We start from the raw sequence: 15361 nt of genomic DNA, 5'->3' as shown, positions 1-15361 counted from the left end.
ATGAGTTCATGGCTTCTGAATTTTGTCATGATGTTCAATTTTCACCTAATATTTTTACCTTAGATTATTCTTCCTTTTTGTTCTTTTTCTTTTTTTGGAGGGGGTCACACCTGGCAGCGCTCAGGGGGTTACTCCTGGCTCTACACTAAGAAATCGCTATGGCAGGCTCAGGGTACAATATATGAGGTGCCGGAATTCAAACCACCATCCTTCTGCATGCAAGGCAAATGCCTTACCTCCATGCTACCTCTCAGGTCCCTACCTTAGATTATTTTATTAAATTTTTGGTAGCTGAGATCTCCCCTGAGAGGATAGTTTTTCCTAAATATTATTTCTCCTTCATATTTTCCCTAATCCTATACATGAGGCAGATATTGTTTTTACTTCTAAATACAGCTTTCACCTAAAATACCACATAGGTCTAAAAATTCCAATGCTGAAACCTAAGCTATAATATTTCATCGCTCTTAGCCACATTTTTGTTGCCAACTGCAGAGCCCCAGGAAAATTTTAAATCATTTTTATTTAATTTTAATCAGACTTTGCAGCCATTTTTTTGTAATACTGTTCCTGCTTTAATTCATTGAGATAGACTTTATTTCTAACACCTTGAATTATCAACCTGCTGCAATGATGCTTATCTTCACTCTAACTCATATATTTAATCCAATGGTCCAATATAGAGAGTATTCTCCTAATATTCACTAACTAACATCAGTATATTACTATACTCTATTTCTTAGTGATGTATTAGTCCCAATAAAATATCCTTTGTAGTTTAGGTGACTGGATTATCTTTGTGTATTTGTGAGCTATGATGAAATAAGAGTATTGCTTTTGCATTTTTTTAGAAAGAAAGTCACATTAGGAAAGAATGACTCTAACTCTAATCTTTCAATAAAAGCAATTATGTGTGAGCACTCAGACTCTGCTTATATCCACTAATTAAAGGATTGGTGATGACATCATTAATAAATTGATTCTTTCTACTTCTAAATATCCTCATAATTAAATGTTGTTCCTTCTCCCAACACATATTAATTTTCTCAGTCAAGTTAATATTTTCTGCACATAATGCTTCTGCTCTAGTCCTTTGTATTATCATTTTGTGGAGGAAGAAATGAAGGTGTGAGACTATGTCTCCCAGGTGATTATCAAGAGGCCTTGAAAGCTCAACAATGATTATCCAGTGACTAATTGGAGTACAAATACCCAACAATGTAACTCATGTAGTGCCGGGGATTTCCCTGGACATCCCTATCATTCTTGAAAAATATCAGGGGGTCCTTTCATATTGCTGGGGACTCCCAGGGCCATGCCAGATAGTGCCTTAGGTTTCCAAGTCTGTATCTATAAATGCTCATTGCTGGTATGTTGTGGGGAATTAAACTTGGGTAGGGTGCATGTCAGGCAAATGTCCTAGGGACTGTACTATATCTCTCAGTATCATTCCTTTGATTTATCACCACGGCGTTCACTACTTCACTTTTTGGCCTTATCTTCCACATACCACAATTCAAAATTAGTAATGTCCCTAGTCCTATCAGTACTTGTAACATGGATGCTACATGGTAAATACCTTCTACTTTTCAAGTATTTCTTCTTGAAATATTTTTCAAGTATTTCTTCTTCACTAGATATTTTTATGGCCATTCTATTTGCCACATCCAACCACTTCTATTACTCTCCCATTTTTTTCTGCTACTCAACAATATAATATATTTTTAATTACTTTTTAATAATATAATCATCTTCCACAGTATCATGTTATGTATCTGTATAATTTATTATTAGTTGTTTATTCTAAAGAAAATAAATTCCTCAAAGTCAAGGCAAGCTCTTTGGTGTTTAATGAGTCACCTGACATATAGGCTAACTTAGTCAATATTTGTTACATCTATAAAATCTTTCTGCTGATGCTCTGAACTGTGGCAGTCTTTGTTCCTTTGATGTTTTTTGGTACTGCCAACACAGGATGTTTATAGTCTTCATTTAGTAAATTGAATAGTGCCTTTCTTAGTATAATTATGTTTTGCTTTATATCCCAATGTATGTTTCTATAGATTTAATTTTTTGTTGTTTTATACTGTTTGGCTTAAGGCTATTCTCTCTTATTTAGCCTATTTTGTCTGAAGTTCCTCATTAGCCCTAGCTTCTTTGGCCTATCCAAACAGTAGCTATCCATTTATAGTCCAGCATTTGTTCACAGTATAAAAACAGATAACCAATATAATATACCATAATTTATTTGTGTAGAAAGGATCATTGAAATAATATACTCTAGCTGTTTTATTTTTATTTATTTTGCTTTTGGGGCCATACCTGATGACACCTTGAGGTTACTCCTGGCTATGTGGTCAGAAATCACCTCTGGGTTGGGGGACCATATGGGACACCAGGGGATCGATTTGCGGTCCTTCCTAGGATAGTGCATTCAAGGCAAATGCCCTACCGTTTGTGCCACCACTCCAGTCCCAACTCTAGCTGTTTTATTTAGAGATAATAACATAATGACTCAGAAAGGTGAGGAACTTTTTAAAAAAAACTTTCATGGTAAAACTCAACTTTATTTTTTTTCTGGTTCTGTTCTATTATACACCAAGGTGCATATCTATGAATTTTCTCATCACCCTTAAATGAGAATGATGTAGCTTATCTAATTTATCACACTCTCAGAGACACACTCATTGGAATGAATTGTTGAAACACAGAGTGAACCACACATTGTTTTCTTCTTGATATTCCAAGGACCAAACCAAATCTTATTACATAAGAAGTATGGATTCCACTACTGATCTATGAGGGTCAGCTATGCCCTCAAACTTATTTTCCAACTTAAAATATATATATATGTTACATGTATATAAGTATAATGTAATATAAAATAATAAATAATATAAAACTTTATATGTAATATTATATTTATAAAAATATATGCACACAATCACAAATAGGAGTTAAGAGTTGCTCCATTAATAAGCTCCAAGCTCAAGTCTCTGATTCTTCAGAAGAATAGTATGGAAGTAGAAAGCTGAAATTGAATGTATAATGATAAAATCCAGTGGTTCTTTCATGCTAATGGTCACATTTGAAGAATTTTAGTGAAAGGATTCTAGATGTTATATACCTCTGTTAAAGCACAGAGTTCTAGGTACCTATTAGAAGACTGACATTTCTTTCCCTCTCAATCTCTCCTCCATTCTGATATTAATCTGTGTCAGGTTTGTTCTCTTCTATACTCTCACTATCTCTCCAATAATAGCTACTATTATAGTCATTTTCCAGATGATCAAAGGAAGCTCCAAACAATTTAATTATCACAACTATAGTCAAGGTAAACATATGCCTCAATTTGAAAACAAATCATTGCCCATATTGAATGTCCTTCCCATATTAAAAAAGGGCTTTGATTAAAACTGATTATATATGTTTGACCTCAAATTGCTGATGATTTGTGGTTTGGGGTAGACTACACTGTGAAAACAAGAATGTATCCATGAGAAAAATATTTAGCTGAGCCTAGTAAGAAATAACATGGTATGATAATTCTAAAAAAGAAAGAAAAAGTTCAGTCATTTCTTCCAAGCTGCGCAATTAAGAAGTTTTATGTCATTTAGAGAGAGAGACAGTTCATGAAATGAAACCTCAACGATATTAATTGTAATGCTTTTCACAAATATTAGGGATCAATGATTTGCTTCACAGATCATTCTTGATGATGCCCATCAACTGGTAAACTTGGGGACTTCAATTTGAGGGGTAACTCATATCTTCTGAAATCATTGTCCTTGGTCACTGAGGATACCAATTCAAGAGAGGTCAGTGTTCTCCCTGCAAATAAAAAAGCACTTGGTTGTGCATCAAGCTGAATGTGGAATGATAGGGATCACTGAAAATTTGCCTGGCTTGGCAGTGAATTCATTTTTTTCCCCCCATGTCCTGAGAGATCCTGTGCCCTGGGAAAATTTAAACCTATCAGTTAGCTGTCAAATTTCATTTGACACCTCATCCAAATTTAAAAGGGGGCTGCCATCTGAAGTCAGAGGCAAGCAAAAGGTGATTTCTTTATGGGCAAGATTGAAACTGCCAAATGCTGCCAGGGAAGACAGTAAAGCTGGCAACCATGCACTCAACATACTTCACAGATGTTAGTGCTTTTCTCTAGAAGTAGTTCTTTTGCTTCCTTTCTTCCTAAAATAAACTCCTTTTTTATGCTCACCTTTTAGAAATAGGGTCCCCAGAGGCAACCAGTACCTCAGGGGACATTTAGCACAATATGTAGAAGTGATGCTCTACTATTAGGGGTTACCCTGTGGAACTCCAGTGGAGTTTTCATTTACTCCTGGAAGTTTCCTTTATCCTCACTTTATTTCATGAATTTTGGGTGCTTCAGCCATTCTTGTTGATATTATTATCAGTATTGTTAGTGTTTTGCCTAGAATAATTTGCCTGTGCACCAACATCTTGCAAAGTCTGGTGTTTTTTCTGAACAATTGACTTTTTTTCTTTTTGGTTTTAGGGTCACACCGGGCAGCGCTCAGGGGTTACTCCTGGCTCTTTGCTTAGAAATCGCTCCTGGCAGGCTCAGGGGACCATATGGGATGCTGGGATTCAAACCTTCGTCCTTCTGCATGCAAGGCAAACGCCCTACCTTCAATGCTATTTCTCCACAATTGACTTCTCACACAATTGACTTTTCAATGGTCAAGATTTTGTTGTAGCCCTGGAGAAGCTTTCCTTATCTCACACACACACACATACACACACACACCTCGCCACCAAATATCGTGCAATATCTCATTCTTTCTTCCTATTCTGGCTAACTGCCTGAAAAAGCTTATTTGAGACAGGGCTTCAACAGTTTGGAAACTGCCCTAGGAGAAGGACCCCTTGATGGATTCATGATTGGCCTCTTGATTATCCAGGGCCCTTAGAGGAAGATTAAAAGGGCATGGCTGGCGTGAGAAGTACATTAGCTGCAATCAATCTGCTGCTCCCTTTCCCTTCTCCTTCTTCCTTTCTCCTTCACGCAGACTGATTCATCAAAGGACATTTGCAATGCCTCATTTCAGAGATCCTGGCTTCAAAGCCAGACTTTCTTTTACTAAGAGAAAAATACTAGTCTCTTGCTAGATCCCTTCAGGGACAAAAGGTGTGTGTTGGGGGAGGGTGCTCATCTAATTGTCACTTCTATGATGGTTCTGAGAATTTTTTTTTTTTTTAGAAAAGGAGAGATAAAGAGAAGTACATTTGTAAGGTCAATTATTTGAAGAGTAAAAAAAAGGTGCTCACTTTTGTTTGATTCTGCCATAATTTATTTTGTTATTTTTTTTTTTAGGTCTGTAAATGTAGGTACCAAATCTAGATTCTTAGAAGAGTACAGAGGGCATATCAAGTTTTTAATTTGAACAATAGCATTTTAGGTAAATGAAGTTAGGTTTCTGCCTTTGCAATCTAATTCACACAGGGCCGGTTTTATTCTTGTTCCATTATTTCGTGGAGCTTCTATGATCATAAGTCTCTCTTTGAAGTTGGTTGGAACTCTAAGCTCAGATAGATTCCCTGGGTCTTGGAGTAAAATGAGTAATAGATCTGTAATCTCACAGTACAGAAGGCATGCTCACTTTCTCTCTCTTTCCCTAATATCCACATTCATGCTCTGGAGAGGGCTGGAATTTGTATCAAGTCTGAAATTTGATTTAACATATCAACTAGTTAAAGGATAGGGATTCTAGTGAATAGTTTGTTATATAGCTAAAACAAATACTAAATTTATTTTTCTCAGATTAGCTTTTGGCAGACTAAAAACATATATTTAGATAGACATTGAAGAGATGAAAATAACCTTATATGATCTCCCCATATGACTAAAGGGGCACAAGAGTTCCAATAACCAGTGTGTCTGACTACTAGTGCACATTCATTTAGTCTCCATCTGTCTCGGGAACCTGAATTGATCAGTTACCACTGTAAGACTTGGTTCTCTTTCTCATAAAATTATGAGGAAAATGTTGGTTTTCTTGAAAAAAAGTCCAAACCACTGTCTCAAGATAACCTCATCAGATAAACAGTATTTATTATATACACATACCACAACTATTTTATTCACTCTGTTATGGTCCAGAGTCGAAGGACTAGACCACCCAACTGGACTAAGCTGAATACTTTGATCAGTCAGCCAACAACCCCCAAAATGGCCTGCCACGATCACCTCTAGAAGATGAGCCACATCCAAGGTCATGAAAAGGATTATATAGGGAAGGGATAGGGCGATGTTCTAGCTTTCTGATGACCTTTAACATGATTGACTGTTTTTTAGCGGTACTTTTCTACTGCTTCCTTGTGTGCTTGCCAGATAGGATACCTGGTATGGTGAGGTAGCTTGGAGCGGTGTTAATGGAAATGGGCTTGAGGAAACCTAGCATGTAGCTTACACTATGTAGTCCTTCAAAATGGTATCACTCTTTGTTCATAACCTAAAAGAAGACTGCCATGTGGCATTTACAAATTGACATCCTTCCTTGTTTGGAACCCAGGACCCCACACCTAATCTGTCTTTGAGCATTCCAATTGTTTTCAGATTTTGACCACTGTAAATAATGCTGCAATGAATATTTTATGTTTCTATTTTTGATAATAATTTTTTGAGACCATTGTGAGTTACAAGTCTTTCACAGTTGTATTTCAGGCATATAGTGACAGTGAATTAGGGCCATTCCCACCATCAATGTTAACATCTCTACACCATAGTTCCCTGAATGCATCCCCGTAGTCCCCTTGACTAGCAGGGTAACAGGTTCATTTTGTGTTTAGCTTGTTAAAGTTTGGGTCTCTTGATTCTATTGTCATTGACCTTGGTTTAGGTATTTAAATCTGTCCATTTGTTTTTGTTTTTTTTTTTTCCCACTCAGTGCTCTTGAACTTGGCTCCCAAGGCCCCATCCACTTTTTTCCCTTTTTTTCTCAATTTGTAGTTAGATATAGAAATATGTGGCAGAACAAAATGATTCAAGTTCTAAGGTTCTATAAAAAAAGAAAAGGAGAAAAAGGCAGAAGCCCCTATCTAGAGAATTGAGATGTCTCCATAATGTTTTCACAGAGGCTAAAAAGTTTACATTCCTAATACCAAACGAGGGTTCCTTTTTATTATACTTCTTCCAGCACAGGTTGTGTCTATACCTGTTGAAACAGCCCACTAAGCTCTTTTTTTTTTTTTTTTGCATTTCTCTTATAATTATTTATGATGAGACTTCTTTACATATGCTTGTTAATCATCTGTTTGTGGGGATTACTCTCAGTCTGATAATGGGGAGTGGCTCCAGAAGTACTTGAGAAATCATGCAATGATGGGAATGGAAATATAAATCATGACTCCAGTATGCCTGAACAATCTTTCTAGATTATATGTATTCTATCAGGTGTATAAGAAAAGTGTTCAACTCTGCATATTTTGGATAGAATGTGTTATTCAGTTATTGTTGAGTTCTATGAGAAATTTAACAATCTTAGATATTATACAGTATTTAACCAGTTTATCCTGTTCATCAGAGTGTCTTTTTATTTTAATTAAATTTTCTTTCACAATATAGAAACTTTTTTGCTTGATATCATCCTATTAATTTTTTTTGTTTTTGTTTTCTTTGCCAATGGAGATTGAAACCCACTGATTTCAATTTATAGAAAGGTTTGATTACATTTTTCTTGATACATTTTAGAGATCCAGTTCTAAAATCAAAGTCTTTCATACCTTTGAATTAAATCTGTGTAATTTATAGTGTGAAACTAGGATCTAATTCTGGAGACACTAATTCCAAAACCAAAATCTATGCTTTTCCATTATTGACCTTGCAATTGAATGTAAGGACATGATTAGAGTCTTCTGATTAGAATGCACTGGTGATAAGAAACCAAATCCAATCCACAAATGTTTGAGCCGCATTATGTTACATTAAAAACAAGTATGATATTTTTGCGTGTATATCTGATTAAAAAAAAAAGGAATGCCTATTTGATGAGTATCTCCTTAGGTACAATAATTCAGTACTTGATACCCTGGGCTTGAATCTGTGACTGTCATTAAATCTGCATGAGATCTACCTAGCTGGAATATACTGGCCTTTGGGAAAAATTTTTGGAAGAAAGATTGCTTGCAATTCTCCAATGTGCTCAGCTATTAATGGCACTGTAGCCTGTATCCCCCCATGAGACTTATTAGAGCCTGGAGGATCTCTCAGATTTCCTGTTGCTTTGTAAACTCTGTAGACTAAAAGGTGGAAATTGCCTATTTTTCACCTCTTCTAGAAAATACTTGTTGTTTTATCCATTCAATCATTGAAATAGTCCCTACTTAAAATATGTCAGAAGTGTAAGCCTAACCAGTTTACTCTGATTGCAAATCAAGTGCTTCCTCCAATAAAATTTCCTGAATTGGGGAAAAAAAAAAAAACGGGGCTCTTAGAGATCAATATGTGGCATTCTGCATGTTGTGATCAATTGGTGATTAAGTGAAAATGGTTTAGCTTAATTTGCTTTGAAAAGCTGTGCTTGCGCTGATAAAGTGTAGAAGTGTTTTTGAGATGAGATACAAGGAGCAGATGTTTAGTATAAAATATTGATAGCACTGAGCAGAGATAAGCTCGGTATTTAATTTGTCTTAATATTTTCATTGCTACAAATTCAACAGCTTTCTTTTTATCTTACTGGGTAATTACAACTTCCCCATCCCCCATATAAGATAAGATAAAGGGTGTTTTTTTTCCCGGTTTTCTGTCACATATAAGCTCTATATGCACACTCCCACCTCCTCTTTTCTTCCCCATGGTATTGTTTTCATTGTTTAAATTCACTTGTAGCCTCCAGGAAGATTTAAGAACTTAGTTGTTAAAGATGGCAATTTAAAATTTTATGGATTAATTAGCCATGTGAGGCCCTGGGAGGGAAGGGCAAATACTTAGCTATAGGTCAGGACTTTAAGAGATGCAAATATAGTGACTCAAAGACATAATGCAATTTGCTTTATTCATTCTTTTCCTGTGACTTGCAGGCTAGAGAGCAATAATCTCTACTCTATAGATTTATATGGTCTATCATGAAGAGATCAGGCTTGTCTGCAATTTTTGCTTTACTTACTCCTTTACTTCCTTCTCAGAAGAAAAAGTAGATGTCTGATATGCTACTATTGTCTTTGTAAAGGTTTGTAGGGGGTTTGGTTATGGGATTTGTGTTCAACACATATTAATATATTTGTATCCTAATGGAGGGGCAGCTTAAGAAACCGAATAGTTTATAAAAACTATCTGTTGTTGCTTTTTTCTAACAATCAAATCATGCAATAAGTTTGGAAAGCTTACTTTAAAAAAATCATTGGTCCAGAGATAGTACAGCAAATAAGTTTCTTGTCCTTCATGTAGATGACCAAGGTTTGATCCTTGGGATCCTATTTGATCCCCTGAGTACATCCAGGAGTGATTTCTGAGCGCAGATCTAGGACTAACACCTGAGCATTGTCAGTTGTGGCCCCAAAGCCTCCCCCAAATAAATTAAATAATCAAAAGGTACATTCTTTTTTTTTTTTTTTTTTTTTTTTTTTTTTTGGTTTTTGGGCCACACCCGGTGATGCTCAGGGGTTACTCCTGGCTATGCGCTCAGAAGTCGCTCCTGGCTTGGGGGACCATATGGGACACCGGGGGGGATCGAACCGCGGTCCATCCAAGGCTAGCGCAGGCAAGGCAGGCACCTTACCTCTGGCGCCACCGCCCGGCCCAAAAGGTACATTCTTAATAAATACCTTGGATGTGTTATTGGATCATGCACATAAAGGGCTCTCTCCAAGAGCAAAAGAAGGTGGTCAGAATTTAAATAGTGGCTAGAGAGCAGGGCACATTCATAGTGACTTCATATCATCTACTCTCAGCATGGAGCCAAACTCGAATCGGGCAGTATTATATCAGTACAGATGTCACATTTCTTGGGAGGAAAAATGGTAGAGGACAGCTAAAGAGAAACACCATGAGTTTAAGCACTCACATTTCATCTTACTCCTGTGATAAGAAAAACACAAGCATACCTTTTATATTCCCAAATGGGCCAGTTAAAGTGGAATAAGTGAGAGTCAGTATATAATTGATAAGCAATTGGATTCCCAAGTACTTCAAGTTTCCTGATTATGCAATATGCAAAAAAATTACAAATAGGAAACATACAAATGTTCAATAAACAAAAACTAAGGTAAAACAAGGTCACATGTAAAATAAATAGGACAAATTTAAAAGTAAAGAATATAAATATTAACCATTCAAAAATAAATTTAAACACAAAAAAAATTATATTACCATAAATATGAGGTTATCTTCTGGATGAAGTTAGGAAATAACTCTGCTTCACTTAAAGTATTGGAACTTGAAGCTTTTCTCATTTGGGCCCAGAATATAACTAACTAACTTAGTTTGAGAAAGGAAAGGAAATTTTATCTCTCTTTATTGTCAATCTTTTTTTCCCCAAAGTTTTGTCTAAGCTGGGAGCCGGGGCAAGAGTACAGTGATAAGGCGTTTGCCTTGCACATGGCCAACCTAGGACGGACCTCGGTTCAAATGCCTGCATCCCATATGGTCGTCTGAGCCTGCCAGGAGCAACTTCTGTGTGCAGAGCCTGGAGTAACTTCTGAGTGCCGCTAGGTGTGACCCAAATATCAAAAAAAAAAAAAAAAAAGAAAAAGTTTTGTATAATCTTATTGATTGAGATTCTGAGGTTTAAAATAATAATAATAATAATAATAATAATAATAATAATAATAATGCCAACATTCAACCATCACCAACTTTCTTCCCCCATGATCCCATCTTTTCTTTCTCTCGATCCCTCTCCTCCCACCTTTTCAACTGTGTGGTTAAGTTCTCTTGTATATATTGCCTTTGATTTCTTTTCTTTTCTTTTGTTGGATCAGCTATGTTTATTTTTTTACATGGATATTTTATTTTATGTTTTATAAATAAACAGTTTGACGGAATCACCATGAGACAGTTACGAAGTTGTTAAGGATTGAGTTTCAGTCATATAATATACAACCCTGTGTCCTTCACCAGGGCACACTTCTCATCACTAATGTCCTTAGTTGTTCTCCTGCTCTTCACCCTGCCCTTTCCCCTACCTGCTTCTATAGCAATATTCTCTCTTTATTCTCTTCTCTTTTTTCTTTTAGACAGTGTGGTTTGCAAATTTGTTACTAAAAGGGGATCATGCATATCACTTTGTATCCTTTTAGCATGTGATTGCTCTTCTATCCAGACTAAATAAAGCAGGCCCAGTGAATTATTTCTTCTTAGCAGGGCTTTTTCTTTTGGAATTATTGAAAAACAAGGAGACAATTTTTGCCTCAAAAAAAAAAAAAAAGGTTTTTTTTTTTGAGACTACATCTGCATACTTAAAAATCTCTAAGACAAGGCTTTTTCAGAACAAAGAAGCATTCTGTCTAAAAGCACACAAAACTAAAGTGTTAAAACCTCTTAAACTGCTTTTAAATGACACCTTTCCCCTCCTCAGTTTCACATATCAAGATTGAAGCAGTTCTAGACTCCTTAGACTACCAGAACTTGCCTCAAACCTTGGTTTAAAGTGCCACTCACACTGGTATAGAATCTTAGTTCTCAATTCTATGAAACTTTTAAAGAAGAAAAACTCAAGTTTACCTAAGAGAGTTTATTTCTTCCTCCATATTTTATGTGATATATTTATGAAATGGGCAAAAGGGGTGACATCTGTGATTTATTTGCTTGGAAAGAATGTTAAGATGAATATTTCTTGTACAGTGTTTTGTCAGTGCACTTAGATCTGATTATTGTAGACTTGGCTGTGCCTATGATCATCTTAATGTTCTTCCTGAATAGTCAAATAGATATCATTGATTTCTCCAGCATATTTGTGCTCTCTAATTCTCACTCTTTTTTTTTTTTTTTTTTTGGTTTTTGGGCCACACCCTGTGACGCTCAGGGGTTACTCCTGGCTATGCGCTCAGAAGTTGCTCCTGGCTTCTTGGAGGACCATATGGGACGCTGGGGGATCGAACCACGGTCCGTCCTAGGCTAGCGCAGGCAAGGCAGGCACCTTACCTCCAGCGCCACCGCCCGGCCCTAATTCTCACTCTTAATCTCAAAAAAATTGTGTTAGTCCTTATTTTCTCATTTCTTATCTCTGCTACAGATTCTGGTATCTATAGAAGAGGAAACTGAGTGAGCTGCATAGTTTCAATTTTGAAAACTTCTTTCTTCTCCGAAGAAATCCTGTATAACTTCTATCATACTATTGCTTTCTTACTTATTTATAGTAGAAGTGTTAAGGAGAATAAAATCTTAGAATTATAACTATAGTTGACCCATGGCTCTCAGTTGTTCAGAATCAGTTTTTAAAAAGGTATGTTTTATGAACTCTTTTATATATTGAAAGCCAGGAAAACTGATGATTTTTTTAAATCTTTGTAATTAACATGCTGGATAATAGTAAGCCAATCGGAAATTTCTATTGGGTTCCAAGGTACTAATATGTAAATGAAGGATTTTCCTATTCGTTTTTTTAATAGTCAATTACTTATGGTTTTCCTTATTGAACTATACATTTTCTTATTATTATGTACTGTATCTTAAACGTACATAAGGATCAAGATCTTGTATATGAACTGGTGACAAAGATGGGCACAGATATTCATTTTATAAATTAAATTTTAATTTTGTAGCTGTTTGGGCCACACCCAGAAATGCTAGGAGTTAACTCCTGTCTCTTCCACTCCTTTTGGTCCTTGGAGATTCATTTGGATGCCCAAATTGAACCCAGGTTGACCCAGGTGTGCAAGGTAAATAAATGCCCCACATGCTATACTGTCATTCTGGCCTAGAGCACAGATAATGTTAGTAAAATGGTAATTCTGGGGGTTGGTAAGCAGTAAGGCACCTGCCTTGCCCACACTAGCTTAGGACAGACCGAGGTTTTATCCCCAGGTGTCCCATATGGTCCCAAAGCCAGGAGCAATTTCTGAGCTCATAGCCAGGAGTAACCCCTGAGAGTCACTGGATGTGGCCCCAAAACAAAATAAAAGGTAATTCTGCTTGTCTGTAGATAACTATAGCTAAATATATTCATAAGAACCATCTATAAATTCCACAGCATTTATATATTTATCACTGATATGTCTTTTATTTCTAAAATAATGAATCTTTAAAAAAGTTGAAATATAAATTTATATATACTAATATACAATTATATTTTAGAGATAAATTTTTATCCCCCCAATTATTTTTCTAAAGTAAGATGTTTGATGTTTTTAAAACAACAGGATATTTCTTATAGACATATTTTCAGTCTATAGAGTTATTTGTCTAAATACTATTTTTTTATTATATCATTATGTGTTTTGTGGTTATACTTAGTAGTGATCAGGGTGTTCCCAGATTAATGCTCATGGGACATCCTAGGTACTATGCAGAGGCAGAGGTTGAATCTAGGTTTGCTTCCAAGGCACAGCCTATTTAGCTCTCTCTCCAGCCCCTAAATAATGTCTAAAAGTAGCCTATTTGTTTGAACAAATCACATAAAGTTCCTATATTCAATTTGTCATGTTACTGAAATCAAGGAATATTATACATATTTTGTAGATATTCTCTGAATTTTGCTATTTCTATTTCTGCCAAATGAGACCTGGCTAGATGAAGAAAAACTATCTTTAAAATGCATTACCATTAACATATAAATCTGACACTTTAAAGCAAGCAATTAACTGAAGTTTATAAAATGGAATATGCAATGTAATTCAATACTCTTTTAAGTTGGAATCCAGACTTTATTTACACTTAATAAAAATAATAATCTGTTTTCAGTTTCTCCCCTTGTTGGAAAAATAGGACTGGCTCTTATAAAGAAAAGGAAAAGGAAGCCCATACTTTTATCTGAAGCAAAGTATATACTGATGTGAAAGATTTCTAGTAAGATGAGAGTGAAGACCACAGTTTGCAAATTCCTTCATTGCTGGGCAAAGTCAATTGCCTCCATGGGCCCTCATTATTTTCCTCATCTTCCTCAATGAGTCAAATGATATTAACACCTGATTATGTTACATTTAGGATCTGAGACATAGGCTGGGTGAAAGTTTGACAGTAACATTTATATAAGGTGTAATCAAGTATTTTTAAAGATTTACCAGAGATTAGAGAGCAGGAACTCTTCTTTCTGTATTTGGATAGATGTTCCAAATGATCGTTTCTTGTTTCTGATTTGGTGAGAAATTGTACATGTGAAACTTCTACCTAACCTTGTGCATGACTGTAGCAAACATATTTACCTTTGACATTGAAAAATTGAGATTTGTTCTTACAGAGCTAAAGGGCACTCCTGTGACCCTGGAATGTGCCATATAAATTTTTTTGCAACAGAATGGATAGGTTTCTATTAATTTAACATTATTATTAATGACATGTTCAGCTGCATACCAAAGGGCAGAGAAGAGAACCGAAAGCAAGGCTGATGGTTTTGATGATATATGGACAGCTTTCATGAATTACTTAAAGAATAGTCCCACTCTTTACCTCATTGAACATAATATTTAAAAGTGGTAACCTGTTATTGTGAGGAAGGAGAAAACATTTAGCGATTGGATAGATCAATTGTTTTCTTGTTTACCTTGCTCTGTGGACGTTACTTTGTTATTGTTTGAGGGCCACACCCTACGGTGTTCAAAGCTTATTCCTGGTTCTGCTTTAAGAGTGCTGCTTAGAGAACCTTATGGGATGTCAGGGATTGAATTCCAATTGGCAGTTTGCAAGAAAAGCATCCTTACCACTCTATTATTAACCAGAACACATATTCTAGAATTTATTTGCTAGGGACCAGCCTGGTTGATCAGACATGAAGCAGGGTACCCCAAAGATTAAGAAAACAAGACAGAAAAGAGAAAACCATGGGGCTCAGAAAGTCATGGACTGAGAGTCCTGACAGTCCTCCTCAAACAGTATTTATTGTTCAAAGGCCAATAATCAGGATGAAATGTAAATGCTAACAGTTAGTTACCTATCTATGCTAATCTAACCTAAGTGGGTCTTTACACATAAAAGAGATGTACATCAAAGGGAAGCTAATGCAAAGTCTGGATTTTTTACTGGGAGAGGAGACAAAAAGGTGAAATACAGGATCCCACCAATAGAACCTTCCCTAAGAGTGCAGGCACAGTTAATTAGAAATTAAAGGTCCCTAAATCATCTTTTTTCAGTCCCTCTCATCAGACTATCATTTCTCAAGCTAAACTTATTCATTTTTGGATATGTTTATATCTGACATTTTTTAATGCTGGATTTTTTCAAAGTGCTAAGAAATATGTGAACACA

The sequence above is a fragment of the Suncus etruscus genome, chromosome 6 (assembly GCF_024139225.1).
Source record: "Suncus etruscus isolate mSunEtr1 chromosome 6, mSunEtr1.pri.cur, whole genome shotgun sequence".
NCBI classification, from domain to species: domain Eukaryota; kingdom Metazoa; phylum Chordata; class Mammalia; order Eulipotyphla; family Soricidae; genus Suncus; species Suncus etruscus.
This window is presented reverse-complemented; position numbering follows the sequence as displayed.